The sequence below is a fragment of the Centruroides vittatus genome, unplaced genomic scaffold (genome assembly GCF_030686945.1).
Source record: "Centruroides vittatus isolate TY-2023 unplaced genomic scaffold, ASM3068694v2 contig_976, whole genome shotgun sequence".
NCBI lineage: Eukaryota > Metazoa > Arthropoda > Arachnida > Scorpiones > Buthidae > Centruroides > Centruroides vittatus.
Genome location: NW_027122649.1, coordinates 1,299,498 through 1,323,228, shown reverse-complemented (window position 1 = coordinate 1,323,228; position 23,731 = coordinate 1,299,498). Strand labels below are relative to the sequence as shown.

The 23,731-nt window shown below is 26.7% G+C and overlaps 1 long non-coding RNA gene across 1 annotated transcript in view; it reads right to left on the bottom strand.

The window, feature by feature from the left end:
* Positions 1-6,593: 6,593 nt before the first annotated feature.
* The window catches only part of LOC136985747 (uncharacterized), a 33,224-nt gene continuing 16,086 nt past the window's right edge, over positions 6,594-23,731 (bottom strand). The window contains exons 4-5 of the long non-coding RNA XR_010882384.1: positions 14,720-14,838; positions 6,594-7,113 (exon numbers count right to left, since the gene is read on the bottom strand). This is a non-coding gene — a long non-coding RNA (uncharacterized lncRNA). The remainder of the gene's footprint in view (positions 7,114-14,719; positions 14,839-23,731) is intronic.

Sequence of the window (23,731 nt, the reverse complement as noted above, 5' to 3'; positions counted from 1 at the left end):
GTCAAACCAACGATTTTCTTCAGTCAAAGTCTGGAGCCAGTCGTCCATGCATAATCTCGTTTCACCCGTTCGCTTGCCTCTAGGAGGAATGGGCAGGGCGTACGAAATGACATCCCTGAAGTAACAGAAAATGTCATTAAGACGCTCGACTGAACTTGGTAAGGTTAGCGTATACTTCGTATACCGTTAAAGAGAAAGAGCCACCATACGGATGGAGGTTCTTAATAACCATTTTTTCTTTTTGTTTCTTTTCTTCGTGACAGACGACCAATCAGCTTCCCTCGTTTTAAGATTGGCAGTAGCAGAGATATCAGGTGGAGTTAGATGGCTGTTTCTGGAAGGTTATTTCGCATTTTTTTTCTTTTTTCTTTCATTCTATGCTTTCAATCCTGACTGTCAAATTTATGATCAGGTTTAAGAACGTTATTTCCAAGAACTATTTCCAACACGAGGACCAAAATTACCAAAGATATATCTTGTTGGACGTTAGGTTAAGGAGACGGATTGAAGTTGGATTTTAGTAAGGTTCGTAGAAGAAATTTTGATAACACTAGCGAGTCGTAAATAGCACCAGCGAGAATTATGCAGTAACAGTGTTATAATTTATGATATGATTTTCCTCTGACCCAAGAGAGATTTAAAAATATTTGACTGCAGTTATAGAAGAATCAGTTTTACAAGATTATAGTTATCTTTGTTAGCAAAAGTTTTTTTCGCTCTTATTTGTAGATACATTAACTTTGGGCCATAAAACATATTTTACTAGCATTGGTGGCATACCGTAGATCTAGAGACGTGTGAGCTAAAATAATGTCCGCAAAGAGACATTTTTTGTGTTGCAGCTCTAGATGAATGTAATTTATAAAATTGGTTATTAGTTAGGAAACTATAGATACAATTTTTTGTCATTTTTTTAATTAGTACTTCCAATTTAATACAAGAAGTTGGAGATAAAATCTGAAAGTAATTTACTGCTCTTTATTCTTAAGAGGACCTCCACTTAGTTATGGCGTTAAGTAGCAAGTTTTAATTCATTGCAGTAAACTTAATATTGTACCTTAATGAAGTTCGGCCTGCGATATTTATTGATTCTAATAATATACCCGCAAATATGCCATAAAATGCATTCTGAAGCTTAATTTCCTTCAGTATATTGTAAATTTCTCTAAGATGCTAATGCTTGGTGCTAGTAAATTCGTTGCTTTAAAAGCGAAAGTAATCTGATTTGCTGATATTTTATAAAACTTTTAAATATAACCCACCATCCATAACTTCTTTTCTATAATAAGTAGTTTGAAGTTTCGTGTCTTAAGCTGCCTATATATTAAAAATTATTGTATCATGAATGTTAAATAAATTCTAGATAAATTTCTTATATTTCAGTTACGAAAAAAGATTATTATTTTTCTGTATTTTCAAAAAGGCTTGTAAAAATTTGATTCTGATCAACGGTTATTTAAAATTTTATAAATATTATTTATAATCTAATCGTATTACGATTCTCCGTGTTTTTGTTTAAAATAAACTTTTAAAATTTGCACAAAATAGAAAAATTTATAAGAAGAAAATAAATGCTTTCATGTCTGAAGCGAATTTTTCTATTCAATTTTTAAAGAGTTTTAATTTTGTTTATTTATTATTAAACTATTTTTTAATTCATTTAAATCAGTTTTTTCGTAAATAAAATTTATTAAAATTAAACGTAAAAATAATTCTAAATTTACCAACTGTATGGAACACGTGTATCAAAGACTGTTTCCTGAAGAATCTCAAGTGTGTTTTGTAGTGGTACTATTTTGACTGTGACTTGAATTGAAAATTAGAGAATGTTGTAAAGAAAATATTTTGAAAACAACGTGTTATGGACGTAACAAGAAAACTATTAAAAATATTTCGTTTTGAACCTGTACTAACTAATTTTTTTTCTTTTTTTTTTCGTAATGGATCCCCTGAGGCTGCAGTTTAGATGATGGTTTTTCCTTAATGGAATAATAGACACCAATTAAGGTAAGGAAAGAGTGACCTCAATAGAACCATTTCAATTTTACAGAAGATTTTCTTTAAGAGGATTTCTGCAAGCAAAGATATCCAATAGAAAAGATATTTTTACATCAAAGAACTTTTAAATTATTCATTTTATCTAAATAAATAGTTCATTATCTAATTAAATAATAGATAAAGTTTATTTGTATAGAACAAGAGGAAATTTATTCCCGAACAGTACCATCGGCCAACATAATTTACGACATTCAAACTAATCCTAAACTGAGATGTTCTTATTTCAAGAAAATATGACACGAAATTAATGATAAAGTTACTAATGATTTATAAGGTGATAAAATGGTGATTTGGCATTATGGAGCATCATTGTCTGGATCAATCTCTTCATTATATAGCAATGCACGGGAAAAAAATCGATGTGTAATAAGCTTTACGTATACAAACGAATAAAATTTTGTTATACAACTCGTAACAAATAAACTCGAAATGTATCAAACTCTAATTAATGAATCCGTAACGAAGTTATTTCCAACGAAACGATGACATTTATTATCCATCTTAACTGCTTTTAACCGGAGAATATTTATTGCCAGAGCACATAATAATTAGGAGAAAACGATAAAAGAATATATAGTCATATGTGCAAGAGGCGAACTTACTATGAACAAATGACAATTTGCTGAGTGCTTGTGACAGCTGCTACTAAATAGTGGATGGAACAATGATAGGCTTATATGAAAATAAAAAATAGCCCTGTCACTTCCATAAAAGACTCATCTATAAGCTTATATCAGATCTATATAGTTGGCTTTTTACGATGTTAATAGGATATGCTCTAAAAAAATAAAAATATAAGATATGAAGATTTTTTTTTGTCGGTATACAAATCATTTTGTAAGAGTATCCAAAGCATGTCGTAAAGGTCTCTATACGATCAGCCCGTCCATCTTATCCACCTGCGACGTATGCAGTAAAACGTCACTTTATCGACTGCTGTAATCAGGATTTATTGCTCGTTTCTTAGTTCCACATCTACAGCCTACTCCATGATACTAGGATAGAAAAGCAAATGACTTTTTATTTTCAATAGATATTACACGCTCGCTTGTCAACCGAGATGTTGCTTCATTACAGAATGACCATAGCAATTATTCTTCCATTATAAATTTATTCCTGGAGGGTTAAAAAGTTTCACACTATATACATTTTTAAATTAAAGATAACCGCAACCAATTTTACACACAAAAAATACGGGGGAGAAAAAAAGACGAGTTTATTATTAAATTTGAAAAATTTATAATTTTTATACACTATCAATATTAATTTATATATTTCAAAACTTCAAATTTTCTACAGAATAAATTTCGAAATAATTTATTCGTTGGTTACGTTCCAAAAATACTAAGCGATTAAAAAGTGTAAAGATTGTTTCTGTTTTTAAAAAAATACGACAGAAATTTTATTTTTTGACGTGTCTGTAACTTATACGAGTTTTTCTAAAATTGAAATTAGTTGAAATAAAATGAACCACTTCGTTTAAAATTAAAGAACTAACATTATTTATTAATCTTTTACATTGAAAAAAAAGTAGCGTAGAAAAATCAACACCGGGATTAATTAAAAGTAATAGTTTGAAATTTTACAGTCGACGAACTGTAAATAATTAAAATAGGTCGTAGTTAATTTGTTTTATAAAAGAATAAATTTTTAGAACAAAAAACAAAAATTTCTCTTTCTTCCTTCATTGCATGTTGTTGCTTTGATAAATTCTGACAAGCATGAGAATAAACATTTGTTCCTATATTCTACGCGTGCTTATGGAATGTTGTTGTATTTCTTATAATAATGAGACAGTTATAATTGACACATTACTTTTTTCGTACTTCTTGATGACATTTTAAATACAGTCTAACATCTGACTGTCATAAATGCGACTAGCGCTAGATTGTTACAGATTAAGACATTATCTCGTAAAATGTTGAAACGTTATGTGTGAAACGAATGTAGAAGAATATTTTACGTATTCGCACCTCGAAACAGAGCAATTTCATATTCTTTATCTTTTTACGGAATCCCGAAAATGGTATAGTCTACAGTTTTATAATATATCTCTTATCAGGCTTCCTATAAAATTACATTTTTCCTTTAGGGACTGTCAAAAAATGCTACCTTTGTATCGATTATTTACAATTGTAAGAAACTCTGATGCCCTGTCTTTATTATAATTATTTTGTTTTTTATCCTACACAAATCCTAGAAAATTTTCTACGGTTTTATATATATACAGATATTCGTTATAAAAATATTTTTCTACTATAAAAATTTTCAAATTAAGTAGGTTTATCTACTGATAAAATATACATTTTTAATATGTTTTCCTTATAATTTTTAAAAAATAATTATACACTTCAGAACACGGCGATAAAAGTTAAATTATATTTATTACTATTAAATTATTATTGATTTAAAGCAATGGCTCTATTAGTAATCGATAGTAATACAGGAAATTTTTTAAAAATCTCTATTAAAAAATATTAATATAAACGCTGAAAAAAGAAGATAGAATTATTGCCCACATTATATATAGCCTCATTCTTTAAAGAATCATCTATCTTTCATTAGTTAAGAAAGATTCTTCCTGCCTACAATATTGCAGAACAAAGTGTTTTCTCTAATGATGCAGTTAAGTATCAGCAGTAATAGAATCTCTTAAGACAAACTGTTCAGAAACGTTATTACTTATGTTGCCAAAGAACATATATTTTTTCTAGATGAACTTGTAATTCTATTGATGATAGTTGGAAAACTGGTCTAAGAGATTTACCGAATTGTTTTCCAACAAAAACTAATAAATTTCTTCATAAAGAAAGAAGCAGTTTATAATCTTAATTTATCTATCTTTTTTAAATAGCTATCATAAAAATTCTGATATTTAAAATTTCTTTAAAAAAGTTTAAAACTTTATACAGTTTCGATTCATCATTTTATAAATTTATTAGAATTAATAATTGTACAATGTTTTCTAACATTTTCGAGCAATAAATAAGGTAAAACGTCCCACTCCTCATTAGTAAACGAAGAGATTTCATCACTATCTGTGGCACAAATAATGAACCAATCTGTGGCACAAAATGGATCCTAGTAAAACCCACCCAAATTGCGGGCGTGACATCTGTCTCCAGGGGAAAATAAGAATGCAATCTGAACACAAGTCTAAGAAAAACAGTGGAAAATGAGGCATTTACTCACATTAAATAGAAATTACGAACAAAGCAGAAACAATCAATTAAGCAAACGATCAAAAATACAATCAATTAAACAATCAACAAAAACAGTAAATTCTCAAGAAAAATAGCGGAAAACTCCAAATTAATATAGAAATTAAATATTTGATGTGTTCATTTTCATTGGCTGAAATCTGGGACAAGTTTCTGTCACTGTTAATTACACGATAATTACAATTCATCTTCTATACACCTATAATTAACAAAAATTCAGAATATAATCTTCTTTCTTATTAAGATATAAAACTAAAACTGATAGAGATATGCACAATAATGCTTATATATACATTTTAATTATAAATCGACGATATTTTTTATTCTTAAATAAGTATTGATATCAATATATATTTTATTTCGTACAATAAGATTTTTCATTTTCTAAATATATTTTTTCAAGTCAGCTATTTTTCTCAAAAAATAATAATCTGTGTTATTTTACTTCCTTTACAGAATAAGAAAACAATCATTTGTTTCAGAAGAAAATCATACAATTAAGAGTATATAAGTTTATACTCGCTATAAGAGAATATAAGCAAGAAAGTTAGAAAATATTCTGGATAAATGTAATTGCAGCGAGTACAGGTAGATTTTCAAAATCTAGACACACTGCTGTAGAATACAGAAATATTCTCAGATTAAAAAACTTCTTAAGAAAACACGAGTCTATTAAAAAAAACTATACTTAAAAACTGTTGAGAAGGCAAAAGCTGAATAAATAATTTATATTAAGGAAAGAGGATGTGAGCAAAGATTTAACCAAAGAAAAAAGAAAAAAAAAAAAAACGATTCTTTCTTCTTGGAGAATTTTTTCTTTCTTTCCTGTGGCTATTTTTAAAGTTTTTATATAGATTTTTACACTTTTAAATTTACATAATACGTTAGTTTCATAATCATATATTGGTTATTTCTGCAAAGATGAATGTTTTTCGTAAGTCTACTGTACACAGCTTGATATGAAAAATTTTCCCGGAATGATGAATGTAATTACATTTTTGTATAGTTACAAATACAAATAACTATAATTATTTTACTATTCACTGAAGCTGCAGTAAATACATCAAACATTTTATTTTTTATTCTTATAATAACGGAAGCAAAATAATAAATTATATATTTATTAAGCCATAAATATTTATAATATAATTAAGAAGTGCATTTTAATGATGTACAATTTATTAAACGTAAACAAAAATAATTTATATATATATATATATATATATATACTGTATATATAAAACACGATAAGAAGATTCTCATAAAAACAATAAAGAAAAAATTTATCTTGATAAAATATGATTTTTTCTTGGATATTTTAACAACTCTAATCTTATTTTCTTGGGAAAAAATTTATGTTTCTCTTTATATCTTGAAGAGATATAACAATCTGATAATTTGTCAAAACTTTATAAAATTGTGATGCGCTTATTATTAGTTTAGATTTACTGCTATAAACCATGAAAAATGGTTTAAAAGTTCTATATTGATAAGTATAAATAATTCATTTCTTTGATATATTGCCTTAAAATTTCTATAAATGTCAGCAACGAAACAATTAATAAATAAAAATCCTGTTTTGGTTTATATAAAGGTTAAATAATCCTTTAAAAGAATAAAGAAAAATAAAGATAAAATTGTCAGAAATTCTGTCCACATTTCATAGTTTGAATCGTTCATCCCAGATGACGTTTTACTTTTCTAAATTCATGAATGTATTGAACTCTTCGATTTTTATTCATCTTTCTGACACTATCCTATAAATGTTGACATGCTTTTCATGATCATATCACAATTCATATCACGCTTCTGTAGTCATTCAGCAGCACGAAAACTGAAAAGACAAAAATTGAGTGAATGATAAGTGAGATTCGATTTCGTGTATTCTCGTGATACAAAAATCCAATGGAGGAAATGATATAATCACAAACAGAATTGTATTATTTATAAGAATTTCCTTTTTATTTTTTACATTTTTTTTATTCGTTTCCACTTTATATAATATAAATTTAAATTTTTAAAAAGTTACAATTCGTTTATTCACTCGTTAATTGTTTTATTAAACAATTAAGAGACGAGAATTAATTAAAAATTACAATTTTTTTAAACAGTTTTATATGTTTTAATACGAATTTTATGAATAAAAATGTAATATATCTCCGTTTTAATTCGTTTCAAACGGAAATTAAATTAGAAAATGATTATGTTAAGAATGTAAAACACAATTTCACGCATTAGTTAAACTCTTGTTATACTTCTGTTTGCACATATATAAATTATAATAGAAAAATTAAATGAATAAAAGAAAGGAAAATGAAATTAAATTACATTAAAATTATATATATATATTCTTTATTAATTATAATTTTGAATTTTTAAAATATTAATTATGTTTTCCTAATTAACAATTGAAAGGAAAAGTTTACAACTCGATTTATTTAATTATTGAAAATTTATATAACTAATTCAGAAAAATAACGACAAAAATTCAAATTTCTTTATTTAAAACTAAAATATTTAACTGAACTAAAACTAAATTTTCTATATGAATAAATAGACCAACTAAAATATTCTGCTTAAACGGAGTTTTTGAATTTAACAGTTATAAATATTTAATTTATTAAATTTTGAATAATTTAGATAAGTAAAGATAATATTTATTAACTATTATATTTTCATATTTATTTTAACGTATTAAATATTTATAATTAAAAATCGTTATTAAAAACAATAAACAAAGTTTATAATATTAAATATATAGAAAAGAAATTAATGAATAAACAAAATGTTGTCAAAAAAGAGCAAATATTTAGGTTTATAGAATATTTAATTGAATGTAATGTATTGAACAGTTTAATAAATAATATTTTAATATTTGCTATATTTAATCCTACAACAATATAAAAAAAGTTTATATTTTTGTTATATTTAAAAATTATTTTATTAATTCTCTAAATCAATAAACTGATTATAAACAATGAAAATTTACATTTAGAATTGAATTTTGCAGAGTTTATAAAATTCTGAATATTCGAGAATATTTTAAATAATAAATTGGATTAAATAAATCGATTGGTTTATTTACCTTTTGTATAGAGAATCAGTGAAGGGAGAAAGTCGTTAAAAACCAATCAAATTGTTTTAAAGCTTATATGCTGCAGTTTAGGTCAATATTTTGAAAGCCATCACTTTTGATTCCAACATTATTATGTGAAACATAAAATGTTGAACTGGAACCGAAATCAATTCGATAAGATAAAATATTAAACTCTTCCTATCAAACAACAATTTGATTTTTCAATTCAACCATTATAATTGTATCAAAATATAAACTCAAACAATAAAATTTTATTTCCTTTCTCCCTCTTTTCAGTTGGAGATATTTAATTAAAAATGTTTCAAACAAACTGTCAAATTTATCTTTAAATAATTAATAGAGTTAAAATTTTATACATATACTTATGTAATTTTTCTGTCGTAGATATACATATAAATATATATATTTGAAATGCAAATAATTTCAAAAATTTCTGCAGACCTAAAGGGTAAAATAACATTGAAACGTAATTTATTACGGTTGCGCTGTTAAAATTAATGAAATTCATTTAGAGTAAAATTAAGAAGACGTATTTAAAGTATGCGAAATTAAAAGATTTTTCTTACTTTTACTGATCATTCTTTTTGATTGAAAAATGAATTTTTCGAATAACGTAAGAAAACAATACAATGGACTTAGTTGCATTTTATTACATTGTTCTATTCGGCAATCAAGGCTAACAATAAACCGCCTTGTAATCCCCAACTGCTCTTTCTCAATTAAAAGTACTAGAGATTAGCTTTGCACTATAATTGGCTCTTTTCTATACTCTACATCCTCGTACTTTTAGTTGGAAGTAATCAGTTTGTCTAACCTTTAACAATTATTCTCATTCAACAATATAAGGATTTTGGGTAAATTTATTCACTAATTTAAACAACCCGAACATTGTTTGATAATTAAATATTTAAATAAAAGACTTCAGACAATGTGATTCTTAATTCCATCTCTTCGAATGATTTAGAACTTTTACAACAGAAATGCTAAAATTACAATTACAATTATTTTATTTCTGTAATTCACCCAACCCTATTTGTTACACTTTAGATTTATTTTACGCATAATTTCAGTATGAATGATTTTGAAGAATGAAAAGAGTTTAAAATTTATCATTTTGTTCTGAAGTTTTGAAATTTTTTCCTACTTTAAAAGATGTTATAATCCGTTTACATTTATATGATGATTTATCGTTCATTATCCGGAAACAAAAAAGATTTTCGCATGAAAATATATGTAAAAAAGTTATACTAAATTCATATTTAATATTTGTTTTTAAATTCATGCTTTAATAAATTATACGATACGACAAAATAGCGAGTTTAAGTCAGCTTCGAAAGTTATAAAGAGCATAAATTGAAACCGCAACAAATCTGCCTCCGGTGCACTTTAAAAAGCCTAAAGGTTTGAGTTTTTGTAAAACGGAATAAATATTCTTATCAAAAATTCTAAACAGTAGCTGTCATATTTCTACGTCTATCCTCGCAAATCCAGCTAACAGAAAGCATTTAAGGAATTCAAAAGGAACGAGTAGCAGAAAGCAAGTGAACCTAAGACATAAAACTAAGGCATGAAATTTAGACAATGGCCCAAGAAATTGGCAGAAAGCCCGTCGTTATTGCTAGATCTCTACCAATGAAAGGTAGAAGGCTGGAAAAGGTTTAGTTTCTGCTTGGCAAACGGAGTCTTAGTTTATGAGACCTTCCGGACACTGCGTACAGAAAGAGGACAATGACAACGTTACTTTGCTGTTCCTATCGACAGTATGCCTGGCGGAAACAAACTCGATTAAATGAAGCATTGGAGAACGCATACATGGAAGCGATGAATATAAAATACTCCTGCAGGCACGATTTACAGATTACATTGTTTCCTTACATGGAAAAATAGATTTCTGTCATTTAACATCGAGAGAATGAATGAAACAATAAAAGAAAAAATTATTACAAATTCGAACGTGACGGGCAAACTAGATTAAAAATTAACTACGAAAATGCTCATTATTGTAGAAATTTTTAATTTTACTTAATTGTAAATTATCACGAAACAGTGCATGATAGGATTGATTTGAAGACTTTTTTATTTTTTTGTTCAATGAACGTAATAGCTCCGTGATGAGTTAGTTGTACCGAATGATATAAGGTAATCACATAGTAATTATCTAGAGGTCAATCTAATTTTTGAATTTAAGGTCAATTCTCCTCTCCTTTGTTAGTATAAAACAACAGGATCTTACATATCGATTTCTGCAAATGAGAAATGTATGTCATTTATTCATAGAAGAATTAGTAAGGTGAGCTTGCGGATGAATCGCACTTGCGCTTAAAAAATCGATAATATTTTAAACTAACTCCGCATAAAAACAATATTACGTGAAACTATATATAGATATATATCTTCAAAACAATTTTAAATCACTTAAAATTTACTATTTGATTTAATCAAGTCAAACAGAGCCAGTATTTCCTAGGAGATTTAAATCTGTTTAATATCATCGATAGGAATTCACTCGGAGCACGACAATTCATCAGGAAATTTGAAATGCTATCAATGAGTTTATATTCAAACGGTACGACTGATAAATTGAAAGATCAAAGATCATTTTATGTCAACAGTTATTATCTTATGTCAATAGTCATGTCAGGGCGGCAATAGAGTGTGTCTACATGCCATGCAGGTACAAATACTCCATTTTCTCCACGTCATTCTATACGGGTATCTTTTAATGTCGTTGGAGATAAGCTTAAAGTAAGATTAAACAACTTACTCATACTAATTAATCTAATTAAATAGTTAAATAATATATTTATTTATTACTGTTTAAAAGCGAATGATGGAATCAATTTTTATAAATAAATTTGTGTTTATCCGAGCATCTCTTGGCTGAATTAACATCACTCGGTGGAAAGGAAAGATGTATGAAAGCTTATACTTCTTGGGGATATCAAAGTGAAGGGTTCTTTACGGAACTTTCCAAAGTCGGAACTATTTCGGGCCGATGATAAACGATCGGTCGTCTGAGGTCTTTTAACATTCAATCTTTGTCGCTTAAATGTGGCTAGTTTTGCTCTTTCCTTTCTGCCCGGAGGCTGCATGAAAACTTTCTACTACTCCACATCATAGCATAAAAAATAACAAGAAATATGAAGCTAAAACAAAAATTCTGCTTAACCAAGTTTTCTGAAAGAATTATCTTTCAAAAACTTGGTTAATAGCGTAAATTTTGATATTAATATATTCTATTTCACGACTTAGATATATTTCACAACCGAAACTTTTCTTTTACAGATTAATGCCAATGGACGATTTTTATTTTTAGAATAGGAGAAAAGATGTTCTCGACAATTGATGACGTCCATTAGAATTTTACGAGTTATCTGATATGTTTGGTTTGCTATTGATGTTATGTGCGTACTTTTTGATGTATTCGATTTGATTTCATCTGTTTGGTTATATATGGACTACTCTCATATTTCTGGATTTACCGCATTAAATAGTAATTTCTCTCAAAGATACACTTTCAAAGAAATATTCGATAAAAATACAAAAATTGCAGCAACAAATTTGATCGTCTCATTTCGAGATTCTGGATAAAGCGAGTTGAATAATCGGCATCATTTTACAAATGATCAATGAACGAATTCTTCAAAACAAATTAGAGCGGAAAAGTATATGCCATCTCGAAAAATTGTTTTCTTAAAACACTAAAAATCTTCGGGGAAAAATGTTTAATTTTCTCTTAAATGTATTTTTTCCCCCTCTTCTTCTTCTTCTTCTTCTTCTTCCTTTTCTTTTTGGAAAATTGCTTATTTTGCTGAAAACTTATTCAGAACTAGTTAAGGGGAAAATAATTCTCTTAAATTTGAATAAATCTAGTCGAAAAATCGAGGGAGATATTTTCTTATTTATTTTATAAAAACCAAATGATTAATCTTCAGAATTAAATTAAATGTCTAATTTCATATATAAATAATTTCTTAATTTATTAAGAAGATGCCATAACCTGTGAATAAACTTAATTGCATAATTATCTATTAAACAAAGCTTCATTTTTATAATTTTAAATTAGAAAGTAAAAAACAAAAAACTAGCTCACGAAATGGAGGTGAACTCTGGTCTTCAATTAAAGGCTCGATGACGTTTAAATCCAGGAGATTACTTTTCAACAATTAGCGAGTGCTAATTAGTTTGCAAATTATTGCATTCAACGTCATACTTTAATCTGCAGAACAAACTTTATCAAACCTTTGCGTGAATATCAAATGCCAACGATTAACTCATTTTATATTGAAAAACTTTTATTGTATTTTAAGTAAAATTGGATTAAGTGAAAATAATATTTAAATGATTCCTTGGCGTTGCAAAAATTACAGATCATACTCGAAACGTGGAAATGAAGCATTAAAACAGCTGCAACTATCGTTTTAACGTAGTAAAAATGTGATAAATATATCACTTGGCATCAATATTTGCCAATAGTCATATACCTGCTTTGTTATCCTACGAGTAAATTCAACTTGCATGAAGACCTTTCCTGCGTGATAGCACGCTAATGCACAATTGCTTGTTAGTTTCATTGTCAAATACTTCGTCACCTAATGACATCTGATTAACCATATATTGAATGTAATGTTATTATCACGTGAAATTATTTAACAAAGCAGACTTTTTAAAATTTGACGATAATAATTTATGAAGCTGCTCGATTAATCACTTTCAGAGTTTTAAATCGCATTCGTCAAGAATTCCCGTTTGAAATAGGTAACGATTGACAAAAAAACCGAGCGCCATCCAATATAATGTAAGATGGACAAACGAGGATTTGGACCAAGTCCAGTAATGACGTCGGATTAAACTTCTCCTGACTTATAGATGCTGTCTGGACAGCTGTCGATAGCTTTAAGTTTTGGTCACTCTCTGCGTGAACTGAAGCCACGAGCCGTCTTTAACAATTTAAATGCATTGCAAACTGAATTAAGTAATGCAAGAGTGAGTTTCTTTGAAGTTTATTATACTTTTGCTTAATCAAGGTTTATTATATACGTCTTGCTTAATGAGGTTTATTATACTTTTACTTATTAACAATGTTATAAATATATATATTTATTTATAATAACGACCGCTTTAAAGTACAGTCCGTATTAATCTGAGCTTAGAATATGTTAAGCGACTACACAGTTAATCATGTTGAGAACAGGCGAGCAATAAGTGTCATGTATCAAATACGAATTTAATATAAATAATGATGATGGAGAGGTTTGTTAGAAAAATATTACTCACCTTATTATTGAATTTTAATATAACTGATGGAGCTGATATTTATTTTAGATAATATATATTTTAAATTCGAGTAATTCGAATTTTATTTATCATTTTATATATATAAAGAAAGTACATTTTTCTACGTTATACTTATTAAAGATAGAAAAAATATATAATGTAGGATATTACATAATGTTTAATAAAATGTTTTGAAAGGAAACGAGAACAAATTATGCTTTTATAATAGAGAGAGGATAGTTAAAATATCAAAAAATATAAAACCAATTTAGTTATTTCAATCGTTTCTTCGGCATATATCTATACTTTATATATATATAAAATACTCTCAAATATATTTGAATTGTATGGTTTTTGAAACGCGATCTTTTCTTGCGATTTTTGCTTTACATATCTTCCAATCTTAATCAGAAACTGCCGAATTGAATGTCAATGATATACAGTTTCCTAGACAGGTGGTTTTTTTTAAATATTTTTTTTTATTATTATGAAAAGTGTTTTGCGTGACTTCAAAAGGAAAATTCAATTTAAAATTTGAAGAATAGATTTATTTTATACGAATGAAAAGTTGCTTGAAATTTATGACAGAATATAACTAATAAAACAGCATCTGTTCTATAAAATACGCAAATTTATTACACTTTTAATAAACGAAATCTTTTAAATAAACGATCGAATTCATAATTTTATCGAAGCTTAACTGAATTAAGTTTAATTAATTTATAATGGAATTACTATTTTTTTTTTTAACAATTTATCAATATTTGAAAATATTGGCTATTACGTATCGTATAAAATTAATATTAAATTTTTCGTTCAATTTTTATAATTAAAATATAAATATTTAATTCGAAATTTATAATTTTTTAAAAATAAATTAATTACATTATAGCTTATTAAAAATAATATGTTTTTAAATACGATTTTGCTAAAGGAAATGAATAAATTTTATTATCGATTATAGTAATAAATTAAATTATGAAATTAAGAAATGCATTAAATTTTTCAAATTTACTTTATAGGCGTTTCTTAATATTGTGTGATAGATTTCTATTGAGCCTTTTACCTTAATAGAGCACTAAGGGATAGATCGCTGAGCTTTCTGCTGGGATGACCACGTTTGACATGTTGAATCCAATCAGCGAAGTGGGAAGACAAAGAATTCTACTTTATCATCACGAGACTCTGTAATATAGGCTTATTATATAATAGATATACATTATAAGCTACTTAAAGAGTTGATTGTATCTATATAATAATAAAAAAAATATAATTTAAGATGCTGAAACATAATACAAGGCGTGCTCTTATACTGTATTATTACAAGAACATAATCATCAATTTGTTAAAAAGATTTTTCATAGAGATAATACAACAGAACTCGTTAGAAAATGATATATAGGTCTACTTATAATTATAATATTATGTTTTTTTTTTTTTAAATCTTGAAATAAAACAGTGATTTATAAATAAATTTAAAGAATAATGATAGTTTAATTCTATTATTATAAATTTATATTGTATTTACCGTTCCATGATTTATTTATGGACTCTTAAAAAATATTTTAAGATAGAATATTTAATTTGAAAATGGTAAAATAAACATTATTGAATATATAGACTTTAGGGAAAACCACATAGAGATTTCTTTAATAATGAATTATAACAATATATAATTATGTAAATCTTAATACAGGAAAAGAAATCTAAATCTCTATTCCTCGAAAATAGCTTATAAGTTAAATAACTGAATGTATTTGAATATATTTACAATATAACATTATAAGATGGATTAAGATTATATAAGCCTTATGCAAATATGCAGTCTTTCCTAAATTTAAATGTGTTTTATTTCAATGAAACTTTTAAGATGTATACTTCAATATCAAATATTTTGTCTATTATATTTATTATAATGAACCGATTGTCTAAAACGTTTCCAAGAAACAATAAAATGGACGATTAAACGCGAACCTTAGACAACTCTACACGCTTTTTTTCGTCATTTTATTATATTTTTAACTATATAACTTACAATAATCAAGATTATAGAGTATATCAATTAAAATTTTTCTCTTAATCTATTTTAAAAATTCGTTTTTTTCCTTTACCTATTGTATAAAGATTTTTATTTAACAGAGGAGATTGTTTCCGAGTGAAAAATTTCTTTAAAAAGAAAGATTAAAAAACATTTTTCTCCTCACATTGTTCAGCTTTATTACATTCCACGAAATATTCTGAAATAATTATACCAGTCTCATACTATAGAATTAAAAAATAAAAAATAATAAAAAAAGAATGATGGGAAGCCATATTAGATTCAACCCTGTCACCTTTTTGACAGCCACTATTCATTCTTTCTAGATGACTCACTGATCCGTCCTTAGATAGATTAAGATCTATCAGAATTCATTTCAATCAAATTAGGCTTTGCAGATACGATTTTTTTCCCTAGAACATAAGGCGTCTATTATTGATTACACGCTACCAAATGGGGAGGACCAAGAAAAAGAAAAGTTGTCGAGTTAAGATAAATTTAATTTATTTAACAAACGTGTTTAGTCTTTTGTTTAGCTATCAAATATTAAGTAAACTGTATCCACTTAGCGAGAATAATTGAAAAATAATTGAATTCTTCAATGAATAATTTTGACTGATTAACCTTAAAGAAATGTCGCGAATCATTAGAAAATTTCCTAATTTTTGATTACATCTATTAAAGTTTTCTATTAATAAAATATTTTTAAAACTTTAACTACTTTCAGATTGTTTTATTAATGTCTTTGTTATTGGTTTATTATCGATTTTTCTAAGTTACAAAGAAATCAATCTATTTGCCATTAAGGCCAGGAAACTTTAAAACAAATGAGTTTGGTTAGAGACGGTTAAAAAGAAAAACTTCTAACCAAGGTGAAATTGTCTTGGATGTAGAACAAACAATTCTTTCATTCATCAATTTATATTCCGTTTAGTCTGAAGGCTCTGAGATCGGGAATCGTGTTTTGAAATTAGATTGTTGTTACCATGACTACTTTTGGAATATCTTGCAAATAGTGTCGGCTAAGGAATTCTTGTTGTTAATATGCGTCTCGAATTTCGATTTTAAAATCTGCAATATTGTCGTTATAAATCGACTAAATTACCACTTTTTACATGTCAAAATGTTTCAAAGCGATATTGTTAAATTTACAGTCGCATTTTTCATCAGAAAATGAGAAAAATTTTCCTAAAAAATATCCAAAAAATCAGTAGTTGGCTACTATTCTCTCACGAAACCTGTTTTTTTTATTTTATTTTCTTTTTTTCATTTGTAATGCCAAAAATAATTTTGGAAACCTTTTATGCAAAATTTTCGTCATTAGTAAGAGGAATAACATAATTTTTCTTAATAACAGTGCTGAATACATATATATATATATTGTAGTTTATGAAATTTGTGGTATTATAAAGAGGATATTTCGTGTGTGTATCCTGTCAAAATCTCAGATAAAATAAATCGACACGGTATATAATCTTAAATACTTATAAAACAAATAATCACTCAAAGTCTAGAGTGTGATTTTCTCAACCTTTAAACATTCTCTCTTCTTTTATCATCTTTGGAGTATTCATTTTAGAATCAGTATAATACTAAGTGCGTTATTAAACAGTAATTCACGGTTCTAAAGGAAAGTCGTTTTATGTCAGTCGCCTTCAGATAACCAGTTTATATACTAGGAATATGCATTTACATCAAAGCCAACAAGCACTTCGCTCCTTCCGTAATGACTTTCCTTCCTCAATTCTACTAACCTAGATGTCACTTTAAGGATTAAGACGAAAAAGAACACGACTGTCTTTCAATCGATTTTAACAATCTCTTAGTTGTTTTATCGCCTTTTATTCTAGGAAGGAATTAGTGTCTTGGAACAACAACCAATCACAATTAGAGACCTTTGGCTGACCATAAAGATATGTTACCTGGTTGTTGTGTCAGTTGGCAGCATTAGCAAAGAGCAATAGCCGGGTATACATTCTAACAAAAACACTACCTAAAATATATCGACACATTTTACTACAAATTTATTATAAGGATTATAAATACCATCCAATATAATTAAAGTCTAACTATTACGAACAATGTCAATAATTTAACGATAAAGTATTCAAAATCCAATTTGATACTGCCAAATATTCTCAGTGAACTTTTTACATTTATAGAAAATCGTATTTATTCTTACACTAAAATAATATTTTAATAATTTATCGGTAATAAAACTCGTTTTATTCTACTTTTTTTACACTTTCACATCATATCAAGAATGTTCTATATTTTATAATCCTAGAAAAATTATGGCATATCTTTTTCGGTGAAATATTTATTACCGGTTTGCTTTCAATTTAAAACGAAAAAACCCCCCTCTCACTTTTAAATGCAGAAATAATAATATTTATGTCATTTTCGTGACGTATTAAAAGTAGATTTTAATTGACCATTTTAAATTTTGTTCACACAAACACGCGGATGAATGAAGAAAGAAAAAATTTAAGTGAGAAACAAAATGACTGCATTTTGTTAGTTTATCATTTGGTAACGATTTATAAATTGTATTATTATTATATAATATTGATCGTGTTATGTAAACTAATAGCTATACATTATGTTATCTGCGAGTTTGTGTTTTTTTAAGTTTTCAAACGCAATCAGTACTGATTGAGCGTGCAATCAAAGTTTAGCAGAATAAAAAAAAAATAGTTTAGCTTTGCTGAAAGCAAATATTATTGACTTGCCTACGAACAGTTAAACAATAGTTTTTTTTCCCTTTTGTATGTGTGTGTGTGTGTATGTCATTGTTTATAGAAAGCTCTGATCTCAGGTATTAGTTTATCTAAGCCTTTTGCAATTTCTTCTCTGGACATTTTCATCAGCCGTTTTGTTTTATGTATTGTAAACAGTAGTATAAAAATACTGTATAAAAATAAATGAATTACATATTAAAATAATTTAATTTAATTCAACTATAACTATATTAGAATATTTAAAATATAATCTTTATTAAACTGTTTACAAAAAGAAAATAATAATAAGTTATATAAATAAAATATATTCTTTTTCTACAGGTTTCTTTGTACTCTATAAGTTATATATATATATATATATATATATATATCTTATATATAAATATATATAAGAGTAGTTTAAACAGACGTGGTTGAAATTGTAAACGTTGGTTCTTTCCATTTTTGTCTAGACTTGAAAGAATGAAAAAGAAACAATGATTTAGGAAAGATTGGGATGGGACAGTTCTGAGAAACAAAGATCATCTGTAACGAAGAAGAACTCATTATAGGCAATTGCGGAGTTTGATCACTCCATTGAGAACATTTGCCATTGTGAACCAATGCGTCTAGACTTCCGCAATGATAAAAACAGTCTTGGAAACGACACCATTAAAGATTCCTTACCGAACTTTGCTCCTCACGGGTCTTTAGAAACTTTATGCAAACTCTTCTTTGACGGTATTCAATTTACATGTAGGACCAGTTTTATATCTAATGTTTCTTTTAGCAGCTATTTGGACAGCTCAGTTGATAGTAATATTGATGGCTTTTTGACTAGTCTATCGTGAAAAAGTCTTTAACTTCCATTTTCTTAGCGAAAACGATAGCTCAGATTTAAGATTAAAGAATAAAAAATAAAAAGAAAAAATTGAATCTTTGCTCCCTTGACAGAAAAAGCTGAAAATTTATTTTCTTCGATCATTGATTGGTTTCTTGATTTTTTTCTTTTTGTATTAAGGCTTTACGACGCTATTTTATAAGCATATAATTTACTATTTTGATAATTATACTAAAAGCTTCTTAAAAAATATAAAAGAATACATTTATTTTTAAGAATTTAAGGACTTGTTTACAAAAAATTTGATTTTTGACATATTTTTTACACTTACTTTTTTTGCTTTTTATTTTAAAACAAAAAATCTTTAACTTAAACGGTATTTTTAAAGGCTACATTCATAATTCAACTTAACAAGTTTTCTGTCGATTTTTTATATAATCTTATATTATAAAATGATGATTTAAATTTTATACTATGGTTAATAGTTTAATATATATGTAATATTAACATTTCATGTGAAGAAAACCTATAATGAGGCATATATACGGTTTATTTGTCTGAAATTGAACACAAATATAAGACAAAGTACGAATTTTTTAATTTGCTGTCATTAATAATTTGTTAATTTTTTGCTTTTTCTGTCTGATTTTTTTTTCTTCTTGCTTTGCTCGAACTGTCCCCACTGTTCTGCCCTAATTTGATAATTTCGCCCCTTATTCTCCCGACTGTACTACCGTGATAAAAGATAAAATAAATTATAAATTGTAATTAAAAATACATTTTGAAATTAAATTTAAATGGTAAATAATTAATTAAAATTCATCTTATTTATTAATAATTAATTAAAAACCATTTTAAAAATTTATATAAAGAAAATCTGTAGAAAAAAAAATGTATTTTTATGATTAGAATTCTAATTTTTATACTTTTTTAAAAGTCGTGCGATAGAATGATCAATGATTTCAGCTATCATATAATCTTTTCTATAGATATAATATAGAATTAACCTAGAATATATTTCTGATAAAAACAAATTATACTGAATTAAAAAGAAACACATTTATTTTTAATGATAGTGATATATAACCTACGGTACATAAATTTTGAATATCGATAGTATTGAATGATAAATGCATAAACGTCACTATAAAGATTTATTTTACAAAATAACAGAAACTTCAGATGATAAATAACTCAAAGTATAGAATGTGATCCTCTTTATTCACTGGTATATCTAATGGATTTATAACTGGATTATTCAAATCCACCAAAAGCCAAAAATACCGATTTCCGTTAGCGTGTTTGCATTGATATTGCAATCTAATTAGCAAAGTATAAAGTCTTGTTGAGTGATGCATATATATAGACTCTATATAATATATACGATATCAAAATCCAGAACGATAAATTGCTCACAGGAAACATTTTATATTCTAGATAATTTAATATTAAATGCATAAAATTTTAATAAATTTAAATAGCATAGAATATAAATCTGATTATATTATATAATATATATATGTATATATAACAGGAAATAAATTATCAAAGCGCATTTATTTGCGTGTTTTTTCCTTTTTTTTTTGTGTGTGTGTGTGTGTATTGCGCTTTCTAATAAAGCCGATGTTTTATAATGCTTTTGATATGTTAATGTAACTAAAGTATAAGAATAAAAAATAATTTGAATGATAGAAAAATAAAAATCGAAATGTAAAAATGCGCAACGATTTTTTAAAATCAAAAACTTTGTCTATATTTGAGTTTCAAACACGAACATTATGTGATCGCTGCACCCCATATTGTTGTGTCACGGGTCTAATTCCGGGCACATTGCATGAGAGCCTTGATAAACTAAACACGCAGAGTGCTTAGGAATAGTAAAAACAAAAATATTTCAAACACATGTCGCATTGTGAGAAAATTTATGTAAACTTTATCAGCGGACAGAATATGTCTTTTAAAAACGCATGTCTGCTACTGTATATTAAATGAAGATAAATTTCGAAGCTTAAAAGCTTGATGTTTATGAATTTATTTTTTATTTTTATTTTTCCAGTTTGGAAAAACAGACATATATATAACAAATATAATCAGTATAAAGGAAACTCTCCGAAATGTTTACTACAAAGTGTCAAAGAAACTTTTTATTTAGACCAATACAGTATTGCTGGGATCAGTCAAACCAAGCGCTAAATTCATCCCTGTTGCATTTTGGACAATATTCTTCAATCGGATTTCTTCAGAACCGTCGACTTTGAAACGAATAGCTTCAACCATTTATTTTCATCACTCGGAGTAATAGACCAATGGTGAAATGCCATGGGTTTTGAATCGCATAAGAGAAGCGCTTTTATAAAATGATGAGTAGATCGATACTTAATTCGTATTTTACTTTCAGAAACCATTCTAGAACAAATTGTATATTCTTTAACAGATGTCTTATCATGTAGTGAAGAATTTACATAAATACCTTTATAAAATTTACCGTAGCGAATGAGTTAACTTTACTCGAATATTAACGAAAAAGTATAAAAAAAGAAGAAACTTAAAGCAGTTTAGCGAAAAGTGAGAATTTTTAGAAGAAAGGACGGCATTTTCAAAAAGTCTTTTGTTGTATCTATATAAAAATTTTATATCGCATTAAGGTTATATTGGAAAATGACAACAAAATAAGCTTATGGTTATTTTGTACGACATACTCTTAAGCGTTTATAAATCGAAAAAATGCGAATTAATTCTTGAGTACCTTTCGGAAATAGAAAGTGATTGTTCAGCGTTTTGGCAATAATTAGATTTTCTTGCGTACCTTTATGTAATTAATTTCCTTTCTTTTCTATTTTTTTCTAATTTCTAGCAAATTAGCGATTTGTTTAAGATTCAGTAAGTAAGAAAATGTTTAAAGTTTGAACTTTATTCACTAATTTAAGTTGAAGTTCATTTTAACACGATAAATCATTTTTTTTAATTATATAACGAATAGTATATTATAATTATTTTGTTTATATATAACCTGTATATATATAATTAAAGTTTAACAATGTTAAATGAGAAATTCTAAAGCAGCTGTTTTAAACCGGAGAAAAATTAACTGAGAATCCTTAATGATAATTTACATTTTATACCTTTGAAAACATTCATTTTCATAGATAAAAGAATGTAAAAAATGAAAAGGAAACGCTATATCAGCAGACAAACGAAGATTTTTCTCATTGAAACGTCTTAAAAATGACAGATATCAATATTTAAGACGATGCTTGGAGACTGTTTGGCAGCACTAACCAGTTCGCTGTCTGGTCTGATATCTCATCTTTTCCACCACAAAATAGCAGTTTAATGAAATTTAAAAAGACAGAATTCCTTCATTATAATAATCAAAGCAAACGAAATTAATACATTCTGTCTAAAAATGGTAATTTCCTCAAAAAGAGTGGAATTCTCGGATTAATATGATGGAATAATGGATCTGGAAGGTTAAGTTAAGTATAGGAAGTTAAAAGATAAAATGTATCTAATGCAAATGCGTGAAACTGTTGGTGCTTGTAAAAATTCGTCATGGTGTAATATGTTTCGATTAAATTGTTCGTGAAAATTTAGATTTGGCAATATTTAAATATATTTAACAACGAATTAGGGAGCAATTAACATTTATTTTTCTGTGTGAGAGTTTACGTGATTACAAGTTTTGAATAGGTCTAGAGATATATTATTAATGTTAAAATATTAACTAGTGAAAGTTATATAAAAGTTTTATAACAACAGAAACCAAAATACATATAAAACAATGGAAAATTAATAGCGTTACCAAAGTTCACTTTTATTAAATGTTAATTAACTAAAATAAGCTTATAAAAGAACAATTTTAATCTTGATTATGTAAAATCATTTAAAGATTATATGAATATAAAAATTAAATATTTTAAAAATATTTTTAGAATTTTATAATTCTACTTAATTCAGTGAGGGTTTTTTTTAAACTAAGATTAAAAGCGTTTTTATTCGCATTTTAATAAATAAAAATAGCATTAATTTGGTATAAAAAGTGACGTATTAAAAGTTAATTGTCTACTTTATCGTGCGTTAAGCAATTTTATGTTATGAATTTATGTATAAGGATTATGTTAAATATATTTTAAAAAAAGATTTTTGTAAATCAGAAAGTATGAAAAAGTTCGATTACCTTCTCGATCGAAAGGAGAATAAGAAAAAAAAAAGAATCAAATAAATAAAATGCTATTTTGGGTGATGTAATAGTGATTTTTATTTTGTAAGCGTAATCGATACGTAAGATTATTTTTTTTTTGCGATAAAATTTTGAAGGCAACGTGTTGTAGAAATTAAATGTTGTTACTAGAAATAGAAAACGCACAAAGTTATTTCAACACTTGTAAGAAGTGCAGGTGAATTTTCGGGAAGATACGAATAACAAAAAGGACAGTCGGAAACACACCCGATCCCTTCCCACGTTCATAACAGAACGGT